The sequence below is a fragment of the Cajanus cajan genome, chromosome 6 (assembly GCF_000230855.2).
Source record: "Cajanus cajan strain Asha chromosome 6, NIPB_CcT2T_4, whole genome shotgun sequence".
NCBI classification, from domain to species: Eukaryota; Viridiplantae; Streptophyta; class Magnoliopsida; order Fabales; family Fabaceae; genus Cajanus; species Cajanus cajan.
Window position 1 is genome coordinate 45607841 of NC_138522.1, and position 4515 is coordinate 45612355.

The window sequence follows — 4515 nt, forward strand, 5'->3', positions numbered from 1 at the left end:
GTTATAGAATCTCAATATATATATTTTTTCGAAAGCAGAAGTGAAATGATATGATTCTTCAACAAGGATTTATCCAGTAATCAAGTACAGGTCCTCTTCATGAGAAAAGCAGCTCGTTTCATAATCAATTACACCTCCAAACAAGTTGTTTAATTTAAACAGATGAAACACGAGTGGGACTGTGGGACACGATAGCTAACTCACTAATTATAATAATGAGTGATGACAAGATTGTTACCATAGAAAATTGATGACATTGTTTACCTAATGTCATACACTTGTGAACATAAATGCTTCTACAGTGTTCTAATCTAACTCAATTTTACGTCTTCACTCTCCTCCCCATGCCACGTTTTAAACTTCTCTCGTCTTTATCCTATATATTTTATAAATATATATATATATATATATATATATATATATATATATATATATACCACCATATTACTAAAGTATATTAATTTAAAAAAAATCTCAAACAGATTTGGAATTTTTTACCGGAAACTATAGAGAATATATGAAAAGATCACACTATGAATAATCTGGAGAACAATGGATTACATTTAATATGAAAACAGTGTTACATAGTATCAGTCACACTTGCAGTAGAAAAAGTACAAACAAAAGAAATTACAGATTAGTCATTCTTTGCTCCAAAGTTTTTTTCTTTTTCTCTATTTCATTATGTATTTATGAATATTGAGAGATAGATGTAACAATGTAATATTCTGGCCATCAACCTTTCCTTTTCCCTCTGATGCAATTTGTTACTATCAACAATTTTTTCTTCTCATTTAATTATGCATGTTAATTGCACCTATTGGCCCACTCCTAAATGCAGTCGTTGGAAATTTAAAAGCGCTATTTAGTTATAATTTGGAAGCGAAAATTATATATAGCTAGGCCAATACAAATTTTCACAATCCTCTCACTGCTAAATTATGTCTTCTATTGTCCTTATGACTATTGAGAGTAGGGATCATAATATTGCCACGGAAATTTCTTTTGATGATGAAAATATTCTGCTCATAGAAGAATATTTAATGCAAATATACCTTTCTTACACCAATTTGGCCACCACATCAATTGGACATTTAAAGGTTTTCACCAACCAAACGTAGTGTAAAAAAATAGCATACATATTAGAGCAAGTGAATATTTGGTGTTGCTATTATTATTGTAATATACTTGGTGCATGCATCAATCGGATTGAGATTTATTAAAGAGAATAACATGATAGTTTTGTTTTTCTTTATCTATAAATGGAATTTGATATGAAAGAAATTTATAACACTCACATGTCTGGGGGATATAAACAAAATCTGATATCATTAGAATAAAAGAAAAAATATAGATTTATAAGCATAATAAAGTCCTATTGATATAATACTTTTTAAGGATGATAAAAATTAAATTTATAAAAAATTAAATTTAAAATAAATAATATCATACTAATACTAATGTGAAGATGAAGATGTGTAAATTCTCAACACATACACAACTCATAAGTCATAAGCATCTATTGATTAGTCAAAATTTAGAGATTGCACGCATCCCATTCCAAACAACACGAGCAATAAGATAGAATGTGTTTGTAATGAGAATTATGAGATGACAGACACCAGAGCATATGATAGAATATGTTGTGAAATTGTAAGGATAAATGTAGGGACAAGAAACAAACAAGTTCCAATATGCGCCCAACATTTTCATTGGGGTGCGCACACATAGTCACCTTATTAAATAGTTTGCCTAATTAAGATATTAAATTTAAAAATTAAATAAATTATTGAATGCATTAAAATTTAAAATTTATTATTATTATTTTTAACAATTACCACTAGGAAAGTCAATAAATTTATGATAAAATTTACTCTAAAATAAATTAGTTTTTAAAGTATAGGTACGTTTTTTTTTCTTAACTTTAACGAGTTTAGATCATAGTATATATTAAATTAAATCAAATGTAAAATATCCTTTTACTTATTCACTTTAAAAGAGTTTTTTTTATATAAATTTTTAAATGAAACTAAAGAATCAAAAGTAATTAATGTATTGATATGTGTATTTGTGTGTCCCCGCATGTAATGACAAAAAAAACTTCATGATAATATAATATAAACAAGTTCGTAAGACATTAGGATAATATCATATTGTGAATTTAAGGGGGAAAATCATATGATTGTAAATACATGACATGAATTCAATAAGAGGGGGGCACACGCGTGTATAACTAAGTTATTGAATGTTGTCATCGTAGTTTAACGGTCTAATGGGTGTGTTTGACGTAAACAAGTGAAGAAGCGTAAAAGCTTGTGTATCTGCTAGTGAAAGAGAATGCTCATTTTATTGCAGCTAAGGACACATTGGGTGACATTATTGGTACGTTTCTGAGCCTTAGCTGGGTCATGGAGTGGGTTAGGAAGGCATTTAAGAAGGGGTAACATAACGTTAGTGCCATTTATTTTCATATAATTATTTTCCATTACACTACTTCTATATTACATCCCTTTAAAATAATAAAATAAGAGGAATATATACTACTTGTATTTCATATATATAATATATGTTAGTAAAAACTGTTTTTATCCACACAATAAATACAATATATATTGGTATATTATTAAAAAATGTGAATATATTATAAATTATAGTGACATATAAAAAAATATTAAATCTTATTCAAAATCAATACTAAAATTATATGTAGTTATATGTCAAATTAATAGATATGTATCTATATATATTATGCTATAGTAACACTTTTATATATCATTCACTATATATAATATTTCTTGTAGTGATATTTCTAATACATGTTCTCTCATTAATTACTTGTTAATTAATTAGTTACTAATTTAAATATACTCAAATCCTATGAATATATATATATATATATATATATATATATATATATATATATATATAATATGGAGGATAAAAATATATATAAGGGGATAGGGAGTGAGAGTGAAACTTTACTTGAAAATTTAATGAGAATGTGTTGGTTACAAGTAATATATAGTAATCAGTCTAACCTATACTCACATGTCTATTTATATATAAAATGCATTATATTATAATATAAAATTTTAACCAAAAATCTTGAATTGCATTAATTTATATATTCAATTAAAGTAATTTTACCTTTTATTATTGGTATTTTTAACTATTATTTGATATAGTTTAATTCTTAATTTTTATGTCATGTTTTGGTTTCTATAGGTATTATTGAACCAAAAGAATATTTAAACTTGAGAGATAAGTATTTCTCTAAACATGGAAAATTTGATTTCAATGACGAAAGAAATTAATCTGCATATTTGTATTTTTTTAATTTGTAATTTATAATTATAATATTGTTATTGTATTTTTTTTTACAACTCCTGCAGAGTACTATCATGTGATGTCAAGTTTATAATAATTATGTAAAATGATTAGAACCTAATTATAATGTTATATTTATACGTTTGAATGATTTAAGGTATGTATATAGATGATTTTTATGTTATATTTAGATAATTTATTATTATATTTAAACAATTTAAGAATAAATTTTTCATTTAGTTAACAATTTTTTAATTAATATTTTTATTGACTTATTGACTTCACATATAAGGAAAGTGTAAATAGCACATAAAGGAATAGAGATCAAAATTTTTAATCACAAATGTTTGGAGCGAGTGTGGGTATACTTTTTGAGAATTTCTACGATACCCATATTATTTGGGAAGGTACTGGTAAGTTATAATTATAATTTTATTTTATATTTTATACTTTTAATAATTTATTTAAATAATATTTATGATATTTTATTCTTTAAATTTTTAAATTATTTAGTCATTTTATTTTTATTTTATATATTTTAATTTTATTTGTAATAATATTATTATATATTTAAATAGTTTAATTTTAATAATTTTTAAGTATATTTTTTGTCTTTTCACTTAAAATTTTTAATTTTAATAAATTTTTAAGTATATTTTTGTCTTTTATCTTAAATTTTTGAATTTCTATATTGTAATTTTAATAATTTTTTATTTCTACTATTTATTAATTCTTTTCTTTTTTAATATTTTATAACATTATTGAAATCTTATAATTTTAATCTTTATAATTTTATCATACTTTTCATTTTATAAATATAATTTAGATTATTCATTTTATAATTAAATTAGTTTTTTTTTAACTTTTATAAGTTTACATAAAAAAATATATTAAAACGCTTCAATCTTTGAGGGTACCGTAGCAACTCCCACTTTTTTCTCAAATGCAAGAAGAGAGACAATACTATAATGCCTTTTATGAGAGATTTATGGGAGTGGTACACATAGCACAAGACATTATACTGTATGTGCTACTATACTTTTGTGAAGTCTACAAAATTTAATGTAGCAACTGTTTGATTTTGGTTGGTTTTGTATTTAAGACGATTGTTTATAAATATATATACATTAAATACTATCATATATGATGGTCTCGATCTGTACATGGTTTTAAGTACCCTTGTACCTT